The sequence below is a fragment of the Mus caroli genome, unplaced genomic scaffold (assembly GCF_978045245.1).
Source record: "Mus caroli unplaced genomic scaffold, Mus_caroli_1 scaffold_9, whole genome shotgun sequence".
Taxonomy (NCBI): domain Eukaryota; kingdom Metazoa; phylum Chordata; class Mammalia; order Rodentia; family Muridae; genus Mus; species Mus caroli.
The window spans coordinates 20,171,287-20,195,634 of NW_028227264.1; the positions used below are offsets into that span (position 1 = coordinate 20,171,287).

Sequence of the window (24,348 nt, forward strand, 5' to 3'; positions counted from 1 at the left end):
CCATGGTGGGTATTAATAAAAATGAAAAAAAATAAATGAGCCAGACTTAGCGTTAGTCTAATTTAATTTTAGTAAATTTCTATCCCCGTGTAACCAAGGTCACTGCAATCCAACGTTGCCTCTTGTTTTTGTTCACGCCTTATTCTTGCTCCTGTTTCTGGTGCCAGGCTATTGCTGTTCAGGCTGTGTCTATAGACTTGTCTGTGTGGCACACAATGTGCGGTGTATGTTATATAAATTTTAAAGTAGGTAGTCATAAAGGACGTGACCTTCATCCTTTCACTTCACATGTTTTAGAGGTTCACTGATATTTTGGGTTACATTAATGTTTTATTCCTCTTAATTTGATGGAGACTATAATTTTTAATGAGCTGCTTGGCACAATATGGGAGCCCAGACTCACCCACTAGCCAACATTTAAAAGCCCCTTTTACTTTTGCTTATTTATTTATCTATTTATTAATCTATCTCTCTCTGAGTGTGTGTGTGTGAAAGTGTGCATGCAGGGATCACAAGACAGCTTGTGAGAATCAGCTCATTGTCTTCCATGTGGATTCTGGAATTAAACTCAGGTCCTTGGGCTTTTTTTTTTTTTTTATTCTTTTATAACTTATTTTTTATTTTTTGAGAATATCATACATTACTATTCTTTGTGTATAATTTCTACCTCCCTTATCCTTCTCCCTTCAACTCCTTCCCGAGCCTCTCTCAAACTCATGACCTTTTCTTCCTCAGTTTCCATTGTTATTTTACACACACACACACTACAACACAAACAAATACCTCACTGCTGAGTGACACACACTGAGCTGTACCCCCAGCCCAGTGTCAGCATCCTGTGTTTGATCTTAGCAACTGTATGCTATTTCAGTGGTTTAGAGAGAAGCAAGACAAATGCACTGTTCTCTGTAATTGTGGTGAGCACAACCGTGGTGTGTGGAAAGTCATTGCACAGTCTCCATTTAAGCTTCTTAGGCAGACAGCGCTCCAGTTTGTTCCAGGAAGGCTGCAGGAGTCACTAGCCTTATTTTGCTGCCATCAGTTTCTGAGAGAAAACAAACACACAAACAAAACACAAAACAAGATCATTAGCTCAGTCTTGTTTATTTTTAAAGATTAAAACATTTAAATTATGTGAATGCATGCGTCTGAGTGGGGTTAAGTGTGTGTGGGTGCGGTCACATTCAGAGGCCAGAAGAGGATGTCACATCCCCAGAGTTAGAGTTACCTGTGATGAGCTGTCCAACATGGGCACTGAGAACAAACTTGGGTTCTCTGTAAGATCATACTACATGTGGTTTTCTATGGCTTAAATATTCACTTAACACCTCTATAATTCGATGTATGCACTCTTAAATGCCAACGTTCAGCTAAGTCCACGGTGTACTAGTTACTTGTTTGTTTGTTTGTTTCTGTGATAAAATTCCCTGAGAAAAGCAACTGAGGGAAGAAAGGGTTTTTTCTAGTTAGAAGTTGAGAGAGAAGTCTGTCACAGGGTGGGTGGGGAGAGGGGAAGGCTGGCTGGAGTTGGAGGCAGCTGAGCCTATGGAATGTGCCACCCACAGTTAGGGGGCTCCTCCCATGTCAATTAGTCTAATTTAGGCACTTCTTCATAGTGTGCCCAGATATTTGTCATCCTACTGAATCTAGATGCTGCCAAGTTAGCGGTTAGTCTGAGTCAAATAGGCATAAAGAGCAGCGGTTTGAGAAGTACAAGATACACAAATAACAGCTTAGTATTAGATAGCAGAGAAAATTATGTGGCTATACCAACATCCAACAACAGGGGCAAATCACTGAACACAATGGAATTATAGGGGTGTTACGTGAATATTTACGCCATAGAAAACCACATGTAGTATGATCGCCTAAGGATGAATACACGTGTGATGACAGGAATAGAGACATAGGTGTAGGGACTGTGGAACACAAGGTTCAAAGTGTGATTATTTTTAACTTGGGGGCAAGGTAGAGGAATGTAATTAGGGGTGTGTGTGTGTGTGCACAGACATAGAATCATTGGTATTGTGGTGTTGTAGTTTTTATTTTGAATGACTAGTTCTAGGTGTTTTAAATTGCTACACACATTAGTTGTTATCTCTTGCTGTGACAAAATACCAGACCAAAATAACTTAAGGAAGGAAAGGTCTATTCTGGTTTGAGCCCATCTAGCAGGGGAGCAGGGCATGAGTGAGCACGGAATGGCTGCCCACGCTGTATCTGTAGTTAGGACTAGAGATGCTCCAATGTGGCTGCTTGGTGGAGCTCACTCATTTTTCTACTTTGTTCAGCCCGGGACCCCAGCCAATATTACCACATCTTTCAAATTGAGGATGGGTCTTTTCTCCTCAGTTAAGTCTCTATTGCACAGTTATACCCAGAGGTGTGTCTTCTAAGCAACTCTAAATCCACTTGACAATGAAAATTAACTGTCACACAATGCTTCATAATGTATAAATGTATAAATTTCATTATTGTGGGTAAAATGTTAGTTATATGGTGATCTCATATAAAATGATGAAACAAACTCAGCTCAACTCCATATGTTTTAGAAAGCCAATAACATCTTGTACATCATTGTGGAAATATTTATATTCATAAAATTAATAGTAGTGAATATTTCAAAACTTTAACAAGAAAATTCACCTTTTCGCTCCAACAATATGCTAGAAAGATTAACAGTTGAAGTCAACACCTGCATTAGTTTTGGGGAGCTGACCATCAGCAGTTTTTCTCTTTCACCTCTGAGACTTTTCACTACTCATTAAGCAAAGGAGGGAAGGTGAAATTCAAACCGCTTAATGTTATTTCAGTGTTGGTTAGTGAGCTGCGCTGATAAGAGCTGCAGGTCCCACACTAAAATTAATAGCCAAAGGAAATTTTTTGGATGAATGGAAATTCACTTTTAAGCATTTTCTGTAACATTTGTAGATATAGTTTCAAACAAAAAGCAAGTTTTGATGGTGTTTGCATCAAATGGCAGAAACTCAACCTGATCCAAGGGTAAAGGGGATTGCTTTTGCTTATAGGTAAAAAACCTAAGTCACAACAAGCTCACGCAGAGAGGCTTAGCACCTAACTGATTAGTCCACTGTCTGACTTCTTTCTGCTGTCTTGACTTCTGCGTGTTCAGCTCTGTGTGAACTCAGAGCTGCTAAGTGTTCCTTCATGGACACCCCACTCAGTTCTTCTCTCAGTGCTGTCTTTGTTCGCCATGTGGTGGTGCATCTTAAAGTTCATCAAAAACATTTTTTGGTATCTATTTTCTATCTATCTGTCTATCATCTATCTATCTATCTATCTATCTATCTATCTATCTATCTATCTATCTATCTATCATTTATCTATCTTCTATCATCTATCTATTTTCTATCACCTATTTATCATCAATCTATCTTCTATTATTTATCTATCAATCAATTTGTCTATCATCTGTCTATCTGTCATCTATCTATCTTCTATTTATCTATCATCTATCTATCTACCTATTGATATTAGTCTATCATTTATCTGTCATCTATCATCTATCAATTAACCACATCTATCATCTATATCTATCAACTTTATCTATCTTCATCATCATCACCAATAACAACATTATCAGTTATCTCTTATTAATATGTATATATATGTGTGTGTCTAGTTTAAATGGCAATTGTATGTAGTTTATTTCAAACTTACCTAAGTAGTAGATATTTTATATATTAAGGCTTAGTATCCCTTTGCTTCCCCCCACTCTCTTTCCCTCTTTTTCTTTCTTCTTCCTGCTAGTGCTGACCTGCTGGGCAAGTTCTCTTGAATAGGTGCTCTTCATCTTGAGAGTTTCATTATATTCTATGATTTTTTTCACTATAACTTAACTACTGCCTGTTGATGAGCATTTTTAGTTATTCAAAGCTTTCCCCCCTGTTATTACATAGAATGATACATCAATTAAGTTCTTTTCTTTGCGTGCATCCTGCAACATTACAAAATGATGACTTCAAGATGTCATTGATCACTGCACTCTCAAGTGTGTTCTCCTTACACAGCTGTAGTGAGGGCTTGCCCAAGGCTGTGCTCTTCATGTTTTCCCAGTTAATGACTACAAACATTGTTTTGCTCTGTTTCTAAGACAGCGTTCTCTCTGTGTAACTGTCCTGAAACTCGCTCAGTTAGACCAGGCTCAGAGATCTACCTGCCTCTGTGTCCCTAGTGCTGGGATTAAAGGTGTGTGGCACCACTGCCAGTCAGCCACTTTCAATTGCATGAGTGTTGAAATGTATGTATGCATGAGTGCATACAGTTGTACAGTTAGCTCCTACTGTAGATTTAGTTTCTAGAGATCAGGAATGAGGGCTCATCCACTTATGAACACTTCCATAGGAATATGTCTTAACAAGCACCATGCTCAAAGGAAAGGTCTTTATTTTTCTATTTTTTTTTTCATAGTAGCTCCTGGTCTACCAGTGTCTGTTGACACTGGTAAAAAAAAAAAAAAAAGCCCAGTTACAAACAAGAAGGAAGAAATGGGCCAGACATTTCAGATTCTGAAACCAGTCCAGGCCTGAAATGATGAAAGTGTGGTTATGCAATACTATAAAGTAAAATCTAATTAATAACAGTCATCATCAAATAGAAAAATCAATTAGGTTTTAAGATACCAGAAATCGTCAGATTCGTCAAGGCTATAACATTCTTTAGAACGCTATGGTGAACAAGATCTACCCATCCAAAGGGACTCTTCATTTCTTCTTCTTCTTCTTCTTCTTCTTCTTCTTCTTCTTCTTCTTCTTCTTCTTCTTCTTCTTCTTCTTCTTCTTCTTCTTCTTCTTCTTCTTCTTCTTCTTCTTCTCCTTCTCCCTTCTCCCTTCTCCCTTCTCCCTTCTCCCTTCTCCCTTCTCCCTTCTCCCTTCTCCCTTCTCCCTTCTCCCTTCTCCCTTCTCCCTTCTCCCTTCTCCCTTCTCCCTTCTCCCTTCTCCCTTCTCCCTTCTCCCTTCTCCCTTCTCCCTTCTCCCTTCTCCCTTCTCCCTTCTCCCTTCTCCCTTCTCCCTTCTCCCTTCTCCTTTTCCTTCTCCTTTTCCTTCCTTCCTCCTCCTCCTCTTTCTTCTTCTTCTTCTTCTTCTTCTTCTTCTTCTTCTTCTTCTTCTTCTTCTTCTTCTTCTTCTTCTTCTTCTTCTTCTTCTCCTTCTCCTTCTCCTTCTCCTTCTCCTTCTCCTTCTCCTTCTCCTTCTCCTTCTCCTTCTCCTTCTCCTTCTCCTCCTTCTCCTTCTCCTTCTTCCTCTTCCTTCCTCTTCCTCCTCCTTCCCCTTCCCCTTCCCCTTCCCCTTCCCCTTCCCCTTCCCCTTCCCCTTCCCCTTTCCCTTCCCTTCCCCTTTCCTTCCCCTTCTTCTTCCTCTTCCTCATTTTCCTTTTCTTCAAAGCTAGAAGGAAACCCTCGGCCTGTGCATGCCAGGCATATTCTGCAACACCGTTTTAGCTCCAGCCCTAAAGGGTCCAGTCATCAGATCACCTTTTGGTCAGAGCTTAAGTCACTTCAGATGGTGTGAACAGATACTATGTGCCAAATATGGATAAGTTATCTAATAACGCAGATGAACCTCAGGTAGTCTGAAAAAGTAATCTTTCTTCTTTGAGTTTTTAATGTGAAAATACAGGACAGTTAAAATGGAAATAGTGAACACCCAACTCTGCCATGGGTCTTCTCAATGCTCATATGCCCCCAGATTTAGCTAGAACAGCTGAGGGCCAGCGGACAGGGGAGCAGAGTGCCAAGGTTTGCTTCTGTACACTCAGCAGTCAGAACTTGGCAGCTAAATATTGTGCATATTTTCTGTCCAGAATGTGAATAACTATTAAAGGAATGAAAATACGTACAAGGGTGATGAAGTCATGATTTTAAATTCAAAGTATAAATATACTTTAATCTGTGGGACTGTGGTGGAAAGTTCAAATCGACTATGGTTTGTGGGATTTGTTTGGAACATTTAAATACGTCTCATGCTTGTTGGAGCTTTCATTGAATACATTTGACATCATTACTGTCATACTTAAGCAACTTTGTGAACTTACAGGTTTTGATTTATAGTATAAGTAGTCTTTGTATTTAATTAAAATATAAAACTAGCACGATGATCAATATAAAAAGCACAATTTAAGTATGTATAAAATCATGCTATCAATACCTCTGAAAGCTGGTGTCTGATATTCTGGCCCCCGGGGTCACTTTTCATTTAGCAGGTATTCACTACAACCTTCCGCAAATCAGGTAATTTATGACCCTGTGGCTTTATCACTTGCATCCTTTGCTCCCTCTTCATTTCTACCTGTTTCCTGGCTGATGCAGGATGCGCTTTAGTTATGACACCTTATGAGGTGGCAGTCTGTCCATGCAAAAAGAGAAAGCTGTACTCACATTTTCTTTCTTTCCTTTAACTAACACATGCTTTAAATAACCTTTCTCTGCTGTAAGCAGTTTTATAGATTTAAATCTGGGCTCCAAATAAAAGAAGTGTGTTTGTTGGCTCCAATATAGCCAGTCTAAACCAGCCCTTCAGGGCTCTCTTTTATTTCATTGAATTTCCTAGAGAGAAACAGGAGAATTTACTATAAAGAAATGGGTACATAGGAGAGGCAGGATAACACTTAGGTTTGGAGTCAACTGGATGGAAGTTTTCTTCTGGCTGCAGGAGCTGGAGCATAGTTAGAATTAATTTGCCTAGTGCCATGTGGTTGTTTTACAGATGAAATGAGACGCCATACACAGGTGCACACGCACACGTGTCAGCATGCATGTGCTAATTAGTAGGTGCTAACTCTTGTCACAATACGCTCTGCTTGCATTCTTATATGCTTCTTCCTCTTCCTCTTTCCCTTTCTCTTCCCAATCTCTTCCTCCTCCTCCTCCTCTTCCTCCTCCTCTTCATTATTTCTGCCTGTCCGGTTCTTAAAGTAAGATGTCTAGTTTTCTGATTGTTTAGATGTATAACTGCAACCAGTGCTTCAAGAGAAGTTAATCATTATGCTCTGTCTTGCATGAATTTTTAGTGAGTTATGAGCTGTGAATCTCTATTCTATGTACTTAGTCAAGTCCCGTAACTGTGAAAATCTCTGTACTATCTATCAAGATTATTTAAACCATATGGACTTTCTGTATTTTAATAAATAACAACTGAAATGCTAATTTCAAGATCAAGACAATTAAAATAGCTGATATTTTTAGATACTCAAGGTTTGTGTGTGTGTGTGTGTGTGTGTGTGTGTGTGTGTGTGTGTGTGTGTGCTTTCTAGATAGGGTAGACCCGGCTGTCTTGGAACTTGCTCTGTAGACCAGGTGGGTCTTGAACTTATAGAGATCTGCCTGCCCCTGCCTCCCAAGTGTGTGTGCCACCACTACCCAGTGATACTTAAGATTTTAGTATAATAGAATTAGATCTACTTGTGGGCCTTCCCAGTTTTTATAGAGCTGGAATGCTGTGTTCTGTGTGTGAACAGAGATTCACATACAGAACCTTTAAGGAAGCTCAAAAAAGGAGCACATGCAGAAAGGCTAACTCAGTCGAAAGGCTTATCTGATAAAATTAATGTTTTATATTTCTTCAACATACGTGATCATTTTGTAAAAATATAGTCTGTTATAGCAATTACTTCTTCAGTGCATATTAAGTGCTAATAAAATCACAAATTTGCCTTTACAGTGCTAGTCTCTAAAAAGCACCATTTTTATTTAAAAGGCTTGCAAAGTGATTTTCACCCAGATGGGAAGAGTGACTGGCTTGCTTTCAGGAGGGCCTTGTGAATTGTTTGTTGACAGCCCAGGTCCCCTCGGGTTTAGAGGGAAAAGGCAACAGAACAGCAGGGGGCTGAAGGCTTGGCACAGCGTCTTTTTCAACCCTTAGAACAAAGTTCCCAGGCAGAGTACTGTGACTCTTTACAGACATAAGCCATTGCGCTCGCTCTTCTCACTCTTCTCGGAGCTATTCCTTGTTCACGGTGATCTAGGAAAGGCAGGGAGAAGCTGATGGGGTCCAGCTCTTTCTGATGGACCCTTCCCCCTGCTTTACACAGTCTTTTAATCACCTCTCATGGTCGATCTGGTCCTTAATGGAGACGTTTCCAAACAGACTATTTTGTCAAACGAACTGGTGTTTTTTTCAGAGATTTTTTTTTCATATCTTCTTTATAATGATTCAGGATATTGTTAGGGACATAGTCTGGAGTCTTTGTAATATATGTAGACACTTATTTGTGTAATATATCTATGCTAGCTAATTAGGTGTGTCCATATGGTCATGAATCTCAAAACCTGATGTACTTGCCCGAGGGCCTAGGCCAAGGACAGAGAAGGCTTACTTCATTCTTTGGGAGCAATTCCATCGCAGAGATTAGAAAATCAGAAATCCAGGACTGGTTAGTGAGCTGTCTCATCTTCCGTATAGGATAATCCATCAACCCTTCTGTGACTCGACTCCCTAAACATCTTTGGAATTGATCCCACGGCATCCATCTTTCCATCCAACGTTACTGTGGGAGCTGCTGTTTTCATTCAGACTTTAATGAGGTTTAGTTCTACCCTTTTCTCCATTTTTATGATATAGCCAGACTAATCTTTGAACACAAATTTATGCAAGTCACTCTTCTGCTTCTACTGCATTTAGATTAGCTGGCTTCCTTTGGCTTGGGCAACCATGACAAAAGACTCTAGAGGAGGTAACACATAAGTAGTCAAAATTCATTGCTCACAGTTTTGGATTGTTTATATACTGTCTCATTATAGTCAGAGACAAAGCCTATATTAGCTCTGCTAGTATAATATGGTTCTGGGAGTCTTAACCAAGGCAATTAAGCAAGAGAGAAATAAATAAATAAAACATCATCATTGGAGGAAATTATACTTTCAGATGATAAAACTGCATATCTGCATAACTAGAAGACCTATAAGAGAAGTAGTTGAAAATGTACAGAAAGAATAAGAGAGTGATAAATATGATACATTGATGTTAAAAGTAACATTTTTTTTTTGAGACAGGGTTTCTCTGTGTAGCCCTGGATGTCCTGGAACTCACTCTGTAGACCAGGCTGGCCTCAAACTCAAAAATCCTTCTACCTCTGCCTCCCAAGTGCTGGGATTAAAGGCGTGCGCCACCACTGCTCAGCTGTAACATTGTTCTTAATTCAAGTAATACTCTTCCATAAAGTAAAGACAAAAGAGGAAAGGTCCCAGGACAGTAACTAGAAGGCAATTGACCCAAGCTCCTTAATGCTCGGGTCCCAGGGAGAGCAGCGCTGTGGAGGAGCTGGTGCTGCCCAGCAGAGTCTTAGGTGCTTTAAGGAGCTTCTCACTTAACTCCTGTTATGTCTCCCTGAAGGAGAAACCACGGCTGTTGCTTCATCTGGAACAGACTGTGTCTGCAACGTGCACGGTTACGTTTTCAAGAGCTTCCACGGAGGTACAATTTCTCGTGTGCAGTATCTACTTCACAGAGAAATATCTAAAAGACTGGGGTGGGGTGGGGGATGGGGTCTCACTTAAAACACACTCACCCTCAACTCTGAACTCTCAATATTTTGAAGATGTCACTTCTTAGCTAATAAACTTAATGCAATCTCCATGAAACTGTGTGCAGACCTTTAACAAGCTTGAGTACCCCGTCCTCATATTGCCTTAACATTTGAAAGGGTAAGTAATAAACTTATGCAGGAGAATGATGTGCTCTATTAGCGCATCTTATGAATATTCATTAATTTAAATAATCGTTTCTTGATGCCCAAGTAGACAGAAACACTTTTAAACTTATATGACTTCATGAATCCAAATGCAGGTGCAAACTTATGGAGTAAGTGAAATTTTAAATGAATGAAAAATGTATTTGTTCATTAAAAAAATGTTAACTAAGCCAGACATGGCAACACATGCCTGTAATCCCAATCCTCTGGAGTTTGAAGCAGGAGGATTGCCACGAGTCCGAAGCCAGCCTGGGCTACAAAATGAATTCCAGATCAGCCTGGGTTATAAAGTGAGACACTGTCAAAAAACAAAACAAAACAAAACAACAACAACAAAAAAAAAAACAAACCCCAAAGCAAATAAAAGAAATACAAAACACAAAACAAAATGAGGAGAATATGACAAATAACTTGATGTCTTAGGAAGTTCTTCTGTGACATAATTGAGAAAGCCATTGATTTCCAGTTTTTTTTTTTTTGTTTCTATAACTTTTTTTTTTAAGTAAGGCAGTTTCATAGATCCTTAATTCTTCCTCTCAAACAAATTCCTCCAAACAGAGTTTAAGTGTTGCCCTGTAGCTCAGGATGGCCTCAAGCTCACCAATTAGCCCAGGCTGTCTTTGAACTCCCGACAATCCTTCTGCTGAGTGTCACAGTGCAGTGAGGACAGGAAATGAGCACCACTGCCAGCTTCATTGAATACTATAGAATTCCTACAAACGAGACTGGATTTTTATTATACATGCATATTGATGTTTTTCTTTTGTTGTTTAGGCATCTGTAGAGAAGATCAATGTTGTTCCTTTTTTGGCTAAAATAACTACATGGATGAGGATAAAAAGGAATTGATTCTTTTAATTTCTGTGATGCCTGAAGTACTTTCAGCCACTTTCGAAATGGGTCCCTCAACTCTCCACTACATAGGGGACCTGGCTGAGCAGAGTCAGAGGGAAGACAGGATAGGTCTGCACAGACCCTGGGAACTTCTCCAGTGCTCCTGCTGAGGGTAGCCGCATCCTTAGAGAAGTTCCTACTGTTTATTATCATTCTTTACACAAAAGCGGGATAATTTAGCATTCCCCTCCAACCAAATTGGTTCTATTTCATCAGCCAACGATGCAAACACCTCCATGTAACAATGTCAAATTAAGCTACCCTGGAGGAGGGGGAGAGCTGGCACTGTGATAAATGACCGGTCAGTTCATTGTTTTCTTTCCAAGAGAAACCACAGCCAGATTCCACTTTATCTCACCCTGACTTTTAGCAAGATAGATAGCCACGCAAAATTTTCAGGTTCAAATAGTTTCCATCAAAGGGACTAAAAAACCTTCACGTTCTAGCTACACAGAACCTTCATCATTTTAACAGAAGGGATTTGATTTCTTTTACTGTGTAAAGAGGAGCTTAATTCAGACCACTTTCCTAATCTCAGGGCTTTAGCCAGAACAAAAGTGAAGAAGTAAAACCATATTGCTTTAATCACAGCGAGAGTAACAAAGGAATGTTGGTCCCAAACTTCGACACAGTTTTTATTTAGAATTGTGTATTATAGATTCACAGCACACTTGCATTATCCTTAAAGTTGAGGCAAAACTGTACTGCAAGCAGTACAATGCTGGTAAAATTAATTGTCTGCCTTTGCATTTGATTGTATCACAACTTAGAAATTTATCCACCCATTTTGCTGGTGAATAGAGCAAATGTATTTTAAACAGATTTTAACGTAGCAGTGAATATAACATCGAAAAATCTGAAAATGAATTAAGTTCATAAATATAGAGAAATGTCTGTCGGCAGTAGCTTGAAATTTTCAGATTAAGTACTGGACCGTTAAACGCAAAGGCTGTAATTAGTGGGGGATGGGGGTGGATCCCGATTCCACGATTCCACGATACCGAGGTTATCTTCAGTTAAGAACCCAAGTTATATAAAAGACACCGGAGGCTGCCAACCTAAAGGATTTTTACTCAGGAGGACCCTTCCTGGTATCGGGTCACCAGTAGGACACCAGAGCTGGATATCAGATTTGATGACCTGACAGGAACCTGGAGAGACAGGATCCAGGGAGAAGGAACTGCTCCCCACCCTAACTCCCAGCCCCTGCAGGCAGCACAGTCAATCCCCCTCAAACAGGGAAGGGGCACCCTGCCCTCAGGGCTGCAGGGACCAGTGCATGTGTGGTCGCTTCTGGGCATGCCCCTTGGGGATCAGCAGTGCGTGGGTGGCTCCTGTCTTCTGCTCTGGCATCTCCCAGGGTCACCCTGGACCGAACTCTTGGATTGCTCAATTTATCAAGGCCTCACATGCATTGGATCAATAGCGGTCTTTCCCGACCTTTAGGACGACTACTTCATATACATAGCATTCACTTTTGCTGTGCTCTTCAGTCCTTCACCTGGTTTTACACGTTCTGCCTTTTCTGCCGCCAGGGAGGGCTCTGTGGAAATGTCAACCAACTTTATTGGCCCCAACAGTCTCTGTTCACACTGCTGGGCTCCGGGGATAACTGGGAACAGTGGCAGATGTCCCAAACACTCAGGGGAGCTCAGCCTCTTGGAGTGCCCTCTATGGTGTCCAGGGCAAAGGATGCAGGTAAATCTCACAGTGCAGCAACTCTCCTTTGTCTGGAGGGTGGGAACCGTGCTGTCTGCCCCTATCTCTCCCGGGGATCTTGGTTATTCCTCGACCATTCCCATTCCCTCTGCACTAAGCCTAAGAAATTATTAAGTGTCTTCTTCAACCTAAAGCCAAGCAACCCGGAGCTTCCAATTTCCTCTGAAATCTTTAAAGCTTTGATCCCACATTTGCAGCTCGGTTTCCCCCACCCTACCGTGCTCCTCTGGGATCCCTCTGGTTCCTTGCTCAAAATACCTGCTGGCGCCAGAGGAAATTCACTTGTAACAGATACCCAGGGAGTGTAAAAGCAACACCCCATTTCCAGGGTCATGTTCCTCCCCCCACCCACCCCGTCTTCTGACCCATCAACGTGTCCCTTAGCGAGCCCCAACACCCGGAATTACTGTGGATCCTTAGCGCGCACTGGACGATCAGGGCCCTTTTAATAGAGTTGATGATTGCTATCTTGCACTCGGCGTCTCCTGCACTCCCTTTTCCCTTCGTGCCTTCCATCCCCACAGCAGCGCAGGGAAAGAGGGAAGTCTGTGAAATAAACCAGTGGTCAGAACTGATCCGCAGGTCATTTTTGTGAGACTCTGTTAAGATTTTAAGTAAACTTCAAAGCATCTGAAATAAGAGAAATATTACATTTGTTTCTAAAACTGTTATTGAAATGGAAAACAAAGAACAAAACCAACACACACACACACACACACACACACACACACACACACACCCCAAATCACACTTATAAAGTATCCGGAAGATTTAGCAGGTGATCTCATTCTACAATCTGTTTACTTTGTTTTTTCTTTTTGCATTTCGCATGCAAAGTGAGCCGCAGGCTGTGAAGAAAATCCTGTTACATAAATGCAAATGGCCAAGACTTGGAAAGAAATAAGCTTCAGAGAAATGACACACAAAGAGACTCACTTTCTATCTAAATATTTGTGTCAAGTGGCTTTTATCTAATGAAATAACATTATTTTATTTCTTTCCAAAGAAGCAAAGAAGTAAAGAAGGGTTTCCAGCCCATTAGGAAGCCCCTTTTGATGCTGTCAGGGTTTTAGTATGGTTTCATTACGCAATGCTCTGTTTCATTCGTGATATACTCCAGTAACACAGGTGTTGGGTCCTGGGATTCCAGGCAAGCACCCTCACATCCAACTTCTTATTCGGTTTTCTTGTCTAGTCCCTGGTCCCTTTCAATTCTACACCTTATAGACACTAGACATGAATCTGACTGTTGTACAATCCTCCGGGCTTCAATAACACTAAAAGGAAAGAAAGCATATATTTTGTTAGTATTTGTAGACATCTGAAGTCCAGTGAGATAGTTCTAAGTAATTTATTGAAAAAAAAGTTAGGACTCTGGGGCTGTTTTTCCTTGGCCTCAAGGCCCGAGTACTGCTGGGCAGAGTTCTTAAGTTCCTAGTTGAAGTAGAACCAACCCACCTTGATGGATAGCCAAGACTGAAAAAACAAAACAAAACAAAACAAAACAAAACAAAACAAAACAAAACAAAACAATGATTCTCCGTGTTTTAATTTCTTTTGCAACATCAATATTTTATGATTATTAATGTCTGGTCTCCCCTGAGCAAATAATTTCCATATTTAAGAGTCTATTTATAGACGGTGCCTGCTTTGTTCAAGATAGCATCTCAGCAGTGGTTTAAAGATAAAGTATGGATATACACAGGGGGCTGGGCTAATATGATCTTCCTTCCAGGAGAAGATCTGCCTCCTTTCAGAGGTTGGCGCACTTGTGGGGACTAAGAGCTAGCTAGAGTGATGGATAGCATTTGTAACTTCAAGTATTTTCCACTGTGTTTATTTGTTGAATGGCAACGTCAGGGGTTGTAATCATACGAGCCACTAGAAAACTGTATCTTCTTGATCCTAGGAATGCTAAGACTACTTAAGAATACCAGGGACAGCATGAAAAATACTTTACAAGCTCCAGATAGGATGTCAATGTTGTAATTGCTGTTTTTTGAACCTTTTAGGGAAACCAAGGGAGGGCCAGGGAGTTCCTCCGGGTTACCAAATTAGATTGCTAAGCTGTCCATTATAGAATTTATTTGACAGTTAAACTGTGTAAGGTCAGCTAAACCAATTGAAGAATTTCTTGCTCCAGAATATTTTGATGGGTGACAGAGTACAATAGTGTTGTTTTAGATAATATTAACTTATCCTGAAAATAAATCAGTTTTTGATAACTCCTAAGGTGAATGGCTAGCTTCAGGTTAACACTGACATGCAGGAAAATCAGGCTTCCTTTGGGCTTAGCTGAGACAAATTAACTGTAGGCTTAGAGAAGAAAAACAGCAGCAGCAAAGGAGCGAATGGGATAAAGTATGGAGATCTAAACAATAATGCTCTCAATAATGGTAATAACAGCGTTTTTGAGTATCTTCATTTAGCTTAATAAAAAATTCTACTTTGTGTCTCAAATTTTAAAGGAAAAGATTTTAAAGCCTGTAGTATTACTTAAAGCCAACATGTATTACGTTTCTGATAATTTGAGTTGTATAGAAAATGAAATAAATGTTGTACCTCCAAATAAATTCAATTTCAAATAATTAGTTAAATCTCTTGGCTTAAAACAAAACAAAGTAGAGCAACAACAAAACCAACTTAATTGTGCAACTTACTCAAGATAGAATTTACATATCTGACTTACACAAGTCAAGGAATTGTGTAGAATATTTGTTGATCTAACAGTCATCACTACAACATAATTTTACATGTTTTTATTCCACTTTCTCCTAGAAAGCTGTGTTTCATTGACAGTTTCTCTCTTTCCTCCCTCCCCAACACTGCCCTGGGCAAACATTAATCTGCCTTATCATGTGTTTCTGAAATTTCATGTAAGTGAAATAATCCAATTGGTGGTCTTTTGTGATTAGATTTTTTCACTTATGTTTATTAGGTATATATATATATATGTATATATATATACATATGTACATATATCTATATACACACATATTTACAGTTGAATAGCTTTACATCTCAGGGATGTGCTACATTTTATCTATTCACATCAGATGACAAACATTTTATCCATTTTGAATATTAGGAACAACGTTGCAACAATTGTAGGCTCTGTTCTCATTGTGTAGATATTACTCAGCTCTGCTTCTTCCTTGTGAAAGAAAAAAAAATCTGTTTTCTGCCATGAAAGAAATAGTTTTATTGGTTGAGCTTCCTATGTTATGAACTGTTTTTCCTGGAATATGAACAAAATTTATTTCTAAGGGGTCTTGTAAAAATGCTTGAAAAGTAGAAAATATGTTTTGGTTGAATAAAGGTGAATTACTGAAGCAAGCCAAAGAAAGCTACAGTCAAACATTAGAAAGTATTTGCCTGTGTACTTTCAGATCAAGATTTATCTGTTATCTATTATTTATTATTTTTCAGTGCTGAGGATCAAACCCAGGGCTTTGTGCATCCTGGGTGCCAGGCAAGTGCTTTACCACAGAATTTATCCTCAGATCCTTTGCTTGTAATGACTGATCCAGTGCAATAGGGATATCCGGCTATCTTTGACTCTGTCACCTTCAAATTCTTGGAAGCTTGCTGTTGTGATTCTTGTGTTCCCACACAACAAGGACTTTTTTTTTCACTGTAGACTTTGTTCTGCTCCATCTGGTGAGGGAGAGTTTCTTTAGAGTTTTGGCTTTCACCGTTGCTCATCATCTGATTTCTGTGGGATAGGCAGAAAACTTAGGATAGTGTATAGAAGCACACATTTTTGAATGTCTATTGTTTACCAAGTAACTCCCAGGAGATAGCATGGTTTATATTAGCTGTGAATGTGTTCTCTGTAGAAATGAATCATATGCGGATCGGACCAGTATTTATTGATTGCCTTCAACAAAGAGTTGATGCTGTTGATGAGTTTGTGCCAGTTTTCTGATAGAGGTAAGAATTTGTATTATTCTTATTAAACATACACAGAAGTCTGCTCAAAGTTGAACCAAGGTATCAAGGGAGGTCAAACTTGTTTTTATGTTAAAACCAAAGATCAAACCTATAAAACACAGAGACCTTTCTGACTGAGAATTCATACAGCTTCTACTTTTTATATAGATCAACCTTTTAGAATACCCAAGCCCTTTCAGGCACTCAAACTACATGGGACGCAATCTTTAGCACACTACCATCCAACGCTCCCGACAAAGAACTTAATTTTCACTGAATTAAAAGTTACATCACACAATCTGAATCACTGAGCTGGTGGTAAGATAATAATGAGTACTCAGACTGCCCCCTGCCCCCCATCCCAGCATCAGCAGCAACACTGCAAACATCACCATCTCTGTGCTGTTTCATGGGAAATCAATTTCATTCTATTCCCAAGTAGGAATTTTAAGGAGAGATTCTGTCTGTTCAGTCGCTGAAGTATCAGTTCAAATCCCAACCCTCCAAAAGACATCTACACTTTTGAAATCTCAGAAGCCTAAGACCAGGGTTGGGTTTCAGTTCAAAGAAAACATAGTCGTCCCAAGCTACTTGGGATTAGCATTAATGCCTCCTGACTCAACAAGACTTTAGGGCTTTCCTGTTTCCTCTCTTGTGTCTATTCCTAAACCTAGATGCAATCTATCTCTCTTATCTTGAAGTCTCTTTTAAAATTGGGCTAGGTCAGTGCAATGAAGACGGAATTTCCAACATGGAAGTATAGCTCCTAGGCTATAAAGGGACTACAATAAGTTGACATCTTACTGTCAAAGTTTCCAACTGTCTTTCCCTTTTCAGGACATCAGAAGAGATACAAGCAAGTCTCTGAGCTTTGGAAAGCGTGGCTCCAAGCATGACTCCACAACTCATGAGGGTGTTGTACTCATATTACAATGAAGCACCTGGGATCCATTTGCCAGTATGCCTGAACATTCTCAACATAGGGCGCTTCACTGCAGAATGATTCTCTAGTAATTAATTCCCTTTGCAAACAAAGAAATGAGAGAGGGCTGGAGAGATGGCCCAGTGGTTAAGAGCACTGACTGCTCTTCCAGAGGTCCTGAGTTCAATTCCCAGCAACCACATGGCGACTCACAACCATCTGTAATGGGATCCAATGTCCTCTTTTGTTGTGTCTGAAGAGAGCGACAGTGTAGTCACATACATAAAATAAGTAAATAAATCTTAAAAAAAAAAAAACCAAAAAACCCTGAGAACCTGACCATCGTTCATGGATTTAAAGAAACCGATCCCATCTAGTTGCTGAGGTTGTTGATTTCCTTAGTTATGCCAAGATTTAGAACTCATTTACATATATAATGCAAGGAGTATCCTAACAAGATGTCTTCAGAGTACAAAAGCTATGCAAGAGCATTGTATAGAGTCTCTGTCTACCTGCTCCCAGCCATCCTTGGAGAACATAAAATAAGGGCAATCCTTCCCTGATGGAGGGAATCAGACACCCATCTTACAGGAAGCAGGGAAAATGGATCATAACCTTTGGATGGACTCGAGTTACAAAACGGGGGGGGGGCGTTTCATCTTATTCTAAGGATACAGCTCCTTCCTTTGTCTCCTTGCACCACAGTGACAGCTTCCCTTGTTGAGAACTGCAGTTACATTAGCTTGTGTGTCTTTACACTATGTAGTTCAGGCCCATGTTTTGGGGGTAAGGACAGAGCAGTTGGAAGATAAGCTTGTGCCCTGTTGGAAGCATAAACATTTTTGTTTTGTTTTGTCTGTTTTTGAGACAGGGTTTCTATGTGTGGAACTCACTGTGTAGACCAGGCTGGCTTCAAACTCAGAGATCCACCTACCTCTGTCTCCCAAGTGCTGGGATTAAAGGTGGGTGCTGCCACCTGCTAGTTTAAAACTGTTTTTATAAACGTCTTTGAGACTGATGGGAGTAAATGCAGTGAAGGCGAAGGCAAGCGTGCTCAACAGGAGCCTTCCCACCGTGGGAAGCTGAGCTCTGGGTGTTCACAAGCAGGCCAAGGCCGAAAGAAAATGTCCAGTCTGTAAAGATGAGCTAAGGGAGCACGGAGAGGGAGTACTGCTTAACCCAGCAGTGCCTAGCGAAGGCCAGTGACTTATTGAACTTTATTCCTAGAGGCCCAGAAGCACAGCTCTGTTCAAGTGTGCGTGTGCGTGCGTGCGTGCGTGTGTGTGTGTGTGTGAGTGTTTGTGTATGTGTGTGAGTGTATGTATATATATATGTGTGTGTGTATGTACGAGTGTGTGTATATGTGTGTGTGTGTATATGTGTGTGTATGTGTGAGTGTGTGTATATGTGAAGGTGTGTGTATGTGTGAGTGCATATGTGTATATGTTTGTATGTGTGTGTATACATGTATGCATGCATATGCATGTGTGTGTATGTGTGTGTATGTGTGTATGTGTGTTAACTATCATGAGCTTATGTTTATGTATTGGAAGGCATACATTGTCCTCTCTGGGGCAGAACATAGAGAAACTGGTTCTTTTGTTGTTCTAGCCTTTGATATTAACACAGTAACTGCAGAGGAGAAAGAGCTAGAAGGTTTGTGTTTAACCAGAAGTTCATTCCCTTGCTATTCTTTGTCCTTCTTCCTCAACCAGTGCAGAGAAGTTCTGTTTCATACCCAACCATCGAGAGCTCTTACAGAAGACCCAAGTTCTGTCTTCAGTACCCATGTGTGGTGGCTACACTGGATGTAACTCTTTCTCTGCGGGGTCTTACTTCCTCTTCTGGCCTTCAAGGGCACTGCACTCAGGAGCACAAACCCACAATTCACATATAATTTAAAGTAAAAAATATCCCCTCCCAACACTCACACTCACACACACACACACACACACACACACACACACACACACACACACCAGGCAGCTGGGCATAGTGTAACACAGCTATTATCCCAGTACTTGGAGAGAGAGTGGGGAGAAGCAGAATCAGGCATTCAAGGTTCATTCAAGGCTGCACAGTGAGTTTGAGGACCTGTTGGGTTACATAAGGTCCCCCCCCCCCAAAAAAAAAGGTGTGTACATTTGTTCCATTTGGTAAAAAAATTGAAAATGGAGACACCATATAAAAGAATGATTTAATTCTGTGTCAGGGAGATGGCTTACTGGTGTAGTGCCTGTCAGGCAATTGTGAGGATCTGGTTTTGAGTCCCCAGACCCCATATGAAGTCAGGCACATCTGTAGTACCACAGTGAGCTGGGAAATGGATAAGGAGAACACCTTAAAGGTGGAAGGCTGTTGACCAGTTGTTCACAACAGTGAATAACAAAAAAAGAGATCTTGTCTCGACCATGATAGAAGGCCAGGGTTGTCCTTGGTTCACACATGAACACGTGCGCACACACAGAGATTGGAATGATGGTTAGTTATTAATGCATTCCTCAGTACATACATGCATACGTACCTACATACTTGCATTCTTCCATGTCCCGGTGAGCATGTAACACCTCCTGTCTTTTCCACACATGAGGGAATATTACCATGCAAGTGTGCAAGCCAGCACTTCCTAAGCCTTTACTTCCCTGCAGAGGTAAACTGAATTGACCTCACAAGACAGAAGAAAAACACACACAGGCTCCCTGCTATCTTCCATCTTGAAACTAAGAGTTTATACAGACATTGCTATGGGCTGCACACTGTTTATTCTAGAGGAAATGACTTTAAATCTGCTCCTCTTGGCTGCAAAATTTTCAAAATATGCACTAAAGCAAGAAATGATGAATAATGAATAAATTATTGTTGCTCATAATTCTTTCTTCTCAGGAAAAAAAAAACCAACCGTGGTAAACTGAAGAATTATTTGTTCAACATAACTGAATATTTCTTGCAAATTATATTTTCTTTATTTTTTTAAACCCAACCCTGCCAGTCTATACCATTAAGGCTTACTGTGAGAAAAATGCATACTGCCTTTAGTTTCTAGCAAATACTGTTGTGTGTGTTTTATAATCTGTTTAAGTCAGAGTCTCAAAATGTATCATTGAATACAGAGTAATTCAAAGTAGGCATTTATCTTTTTAATTGATATTTACAAAAACTTCTAAAAATTATTGAAATGTCTTTATTTGTTTTTTCCTGCCACAGACTCATGGGATATAGTAAATGAAGATGGATCGCCTCGCCCCTGATAAGAGAGATCTAGAGAAGAGGAGGAAGTGTGAGGAATTTTTGTTCTCAGCAGAAATCAGTGTATACTAAAGAGGTTGCCTTGGGCCCATGGCGTGCCCTTTAAGTTTCAAGCCATCCCCGGGAAGACAGTGAACATTGGCAAAGATGGAGACTTCATTAGATGTTCATGTCTAAGCATGAGATACAGTGCATAGCAAAATATTTACCCCAGTTTTTAAAGGATCGTACTTAACACAGCGTGCTTCAGAAAGTGAGCAGAGGGCAGCGGCTCTAGCTCGTGGCTTCGCAGCTGTAAATCTCCCCAGTCCCACAAGACTGTTTACAGCTCCACGTTGCTTGATACAAACAACCTTGGTGAGAGGCTTTAAATATTTCTCATTAAATTTTTATAAGAATGTTTGGCTTGGGAAAAGGAAGTGTCCACACTGCGACGATGCCGGATCACTGATTCATCTCAGGAATGGAGAATTTCCAACAGGGCGCCTTGTTGGAAGGTTTCTCAGCGAGTTGTATACGTGAAGCCATTGACATCATGGGAAGTCACGTCAACGGTCAACCGGCCCCATAAATATTTAAATGTGGGGATGAGACACTGATTTAGAGTCTTAGTAGGTGTGTGTGTGTGTGTGTGTGTGTGAGTGTTTGTGAGTGTGCTTCTGCTATATATTAACTTATAGAAATTATATCACCCTTTTTTTCTGTTTCTGATTTGGATGTGAGCATTCTTCTCTCTCTCCACAGCATTCCTTCTACAGTCATTATTCGGAGTATTAGCGCATCTCTAATACTTTATAATTAGATTAATGTCCATACATATAAATGGTAAGTTTCCGTGATATGTTTTTTAGTGTTCTATTATTGTAGGGTAGTAATTCAAGATTCATTAATATTTTGAGAATCCCACTGTGGGAGACTGGTGATGATGTTGATGATGTTGATGATGTTGATGATGTTGATGATGGTGATGTTGATGTTGGTGATGGTGATGGTGATGATGGTGATAGTGATGATGGTGATGATGGTAACTACTGTATAGCTTGGGAAAGGCTATTTTTGTGGGGAAAGATTCAATTTTTTGACTCACAGCACTTTATTCTGGACAAACTGGAAAGATTTGTGATGCTGCTGATCTGAAGCTGATCTTCTCACAGTTGTGTTTATTCTTCTTTAGGGATTTGGCATTTATTCAATGAATGTGTGTTTAGAAAGACTACTAAAAAGTACACTGGGGTAAGATGACATCGAAAACATATATTGAATCGGTCTCAAGACTTTGAGAAGAGACACGCTGTAAAGAGATTTGTTTATATTTATAAAAATTTCCACACTGAATCTTTAAAGATTATTTTTTTTAAATTTGTGAATTTTTATGTGTTATGTGTGTATTCCTGTATGCACTCTTGCATGTGTGTATATTTGTACTCACATTTATGTGCTCATGTGTGTGTGTGTATTTGTGCGTGTATACTTTGTGTGTGTGTGTGTGTGTGTGTGTGTAGTTCAGAGAATAATGTTAGGTGTCATGTCTTCAGGCTTGTGTGGCAAACACTTCACACACTGAGCCATCTTGCTGGTGATATAGTGAGTCTTGGTCAATTTCCTGAGCACAATTTTTTTTTTTTTTTTTCTGATGCAGGATCTTACCTTGTAGCTGAGCCTGCCCTTGAACTTGCAATGCTCCTGTGTCAACCTGCTGGACGGTGGGCTATTAGGTGAGTCCCACAACTCCTGACTCTAAGTACAGTTTATGAGTCATGGGAAGTTTACATTAAGATGCCTGTCATGTCTTTCGGTGCTTAGCTTGGGCCATGCCCTTGTCTGAGAGCTGGAGCTGGCTGTAGGGAGGAGGATGGTTATAACTCAGGACCCACTGATGTGTGATTATCTTGCAATGCACCCCAGAGACCATCACTAGGGTGCCTTTCTCATCTGTAAATGAGATCACTGGTCTCTGACTTTTAGGTCACATGTCCAATTTCCCATGGCCATATAACCAAACTGGATTTAAAAGGCTCTTCTCCCAGTGGTCTCTGGCTTGTGTTGCAGTTGCTTCTGAATGGAGTTAGTGTTTGCATTTCAAAATCTGGAATTTACATAAATATTTAGCTACCTATGCTCTCTAGAGAAGTCTTGAAAGCGCATGCTTGGTGTCCCTTTCAGTAGGTTGGTAGCACAGGACACTGGAGGGCCACTTTCTGGAGGGCACACACATCTGTTTTCATCTCTGCATGTGAACCACTTCACCCTGCTGGCCTTTGAGTCTGAAACATCTATGACTGGCCTCCGGATAATTCAAAATCACTTAAGGACACGAAGCAAAAGTGTTTATGGGCAGCAATAAGGATCCCTGCACAGTGACTTTAGAATGTTGCAGCTCTCCCTCCTCATCTTAGATCCCTGGGGAATGAGGACAGAGCAAGGGAGCCTAAACCACAGCGTAGAACGCTTGGCATCAGGCAGCATCAGGAATCACAGATGGGTAGTGTGGCTTATCAGCCTCAGCACTGTGGGCAGTGAGGGAAAAGGAGCAGAGGAGGCAGTGGCCTTGGCTCGGTGGGCTTTCTGGAGACCTGCTTTATTTACTTGTTTATTTTGGTATCCCTGAGAATGGAACCCAGAGTGTCATGTGTCACTCAAGCTTGACAAACGCTCTACCTAACCAGCAAGGGGGCAATGCTAGATAGCAGGAGGTGATGCTCCCTCCAGAGAGGCCTTTTCTCTGGAGTCCCGCCCCTGAACACTCATTTACACCGTCACTAACAGATCCACTATGTCTCTGATAGAAAACTCTGAAACAAAACTCATATTTCATGTGAAGATGCGCTGCTGAAACTCAGCTGAAGTTCGAAGAGGATGTGTTCTGCTATGATATCATTTCCGGACCGTGCCTCCTGAAAACAAACAGTCTGCGTTTGTTAGGGGTTGAATGTCAAATGTTTCCTACAGACTCCTGTGTTTGATGACTTGTTTCCCAGAGTGTGGCACTATTTGGGAAAGTTATGGACTCTTCTAAAGGTAGAGCCTCAGTAGACTGAGTGGGGCCTTGGGATAGCCCCAAGCTTCTGCAGTCCAGTTCAGCTTCCTGATCGAGTTCTGACTCCTGGTTGCAAATACAAAGTCATCGACTACTGCACACTCTCTTGACCTGAGAGCCAAAAGTAAGTCTTTCCTCCCTTAATTTGATCTTTGTTGGTATTTGATGACAGCAATGAGACAAGCCAGTACACTCACCTACTCATCTATATTAAACGACCACTTCCTGGGTGGCAGTGGATTCCCCGGTAGATGACAGCATCATAATTCAGGGTGAATGGTGAACATTTTATTCAGAGGCAAAAAGTAAGTCATGTGAGACTTAAAGGGAACCCCGGATGAGGTTACTTGCATAACCACGATTGCTGAGAAGTCTTCAAGATGTTGAAAATTTGCATTTGTTTTGAGGTTCCATTACCCACAACCGTGCAGATAATTTGTGTCTGTCTCTGTGTGTGTGCGCGCTCACGGGTGTGCGCATGTGCACATGTGCATTCAGTGGTTCTCTTCTCCAGAGTATTTTTAGCGAGCTGATAGTTTTCTAGTGTAACTCTCATAATGTGGCACTAAATGAATAGACAGTTTGCTCACTAAAGTATATCTGTCTGATAGCTGCAGATATTTGCTCTCGATCAGTTTTACCTGCAGGAGAACGTCATTCTAGCAGAGACATCCAGAAATGTGAGTGGAATATTCTCTTTTAGTGCTTATTTGCTTTACCAGTTCTTGTCTACCTCGACTCACCAAGCTCTGCCCAGCACCTTTTTTTCTCACTGAGCCAAAAGCAGAGAGGTTCCTGTTTAGATTTTTATGAATCCTTATTTCATGAGCACCTGTGTGTGTTCCCATGTACGCAAGCATGTGTGCGTCTCTCTCTGTGTGTATGTGTGTGT

General features: G+C 40.6%; 1 long non-coding RNA gene across 1 annotated transcript; it reads left to right on the forward strand.

Moving 5' to 3' along the window:
* Positions 1 to 11,708: 11,708 nt before the first annotated feature.
* Positions 11,709 to 17,373, forward strand: LOC110304028 (uncharacterized). Its single transcript, XR_002378999.2, has 3 exons — positions 11,709 to 12,297; positions 16,158 to 16,251; positions 17,089 to 17,373. It is a non-coding gene; the product is annotated as an uncharacterized LOC110304028 (long non-coding RNA).
* The last annotated feature ends 6,975 nt before the right edge of the window (positions 17,374 to 24,348 follow it).